Source organism: Lupinus angustifolius, chromosome LG05 (assembly GCF_001865875.1).
Source record: "Lupinus angustifolius cultivar Tanjil chromosome LG05, LupAngTanjil_v1.0, whole genome shotgun sequence".
In the NCBI taxonomy this organism is placed as follows: Eukaryota; Viridiplantae; Streptophyta; class Magnoliopsida; order Fabales; family Fabaceae; genus Lupinus; species Lupinus angustifolius.
In genome coordinates, this window is record NC_032013.1 from 9,265,108 (window position 1) to 9,265,736 (window position 629).

Genomic DNA, 629 nt, shown 5'->3' on the forward strand with positions numbered 1-629 from the left:
GGTGTTATAAAATGTCCATTTGAACCAGCTAATGGCCTCCCCTTTCATGTAAAATGAAATGATATGCACTCTTTAATCTGGAGGTACTTGATATAGTTGAAAAAATTGTTCAGCTTGAAATAGTCAATCCAATGGCTCTGAGCCATCAAAAGGAATGTGTTGCAACTTAGTAGGTCTTGGCTATTGTGGGGCTGACATAGGGTTGTAGGGTGGGTGACCAATTGGAATGTGGGGGGAGAAAAATGAGGACACAAGTGAGTGTGTGTAGTTGGGAAAAATAGTGGGGTTCGTAGGCTGATTTAGGTTAGGTGAGAGGGTAGGTTTTTAGGTTGAGTTGGTATAACACCGCGAATTTTACGAGTTTGAATTATAAGATTTTACTAATATTTTCATTAATTATATATTCGAAAATGAATTTCTGGGAATTTTCGGTAAGGAATTAGACGATACTCTAGTTGAGTTTTATTCTTGAAATTTTATTTCCGAATTTGTGGTAATTTTTGGTAATTTTTGGAGACAGTCGGTTCTGGACCACTGTCGGGGCCGAATCCGCCCGGTACGGCTCAAAACGTGTCTTTTTGAGTTCCGTAACTCGGAATCGAATTCCGATCGCGCCATTGGCTTCGTAA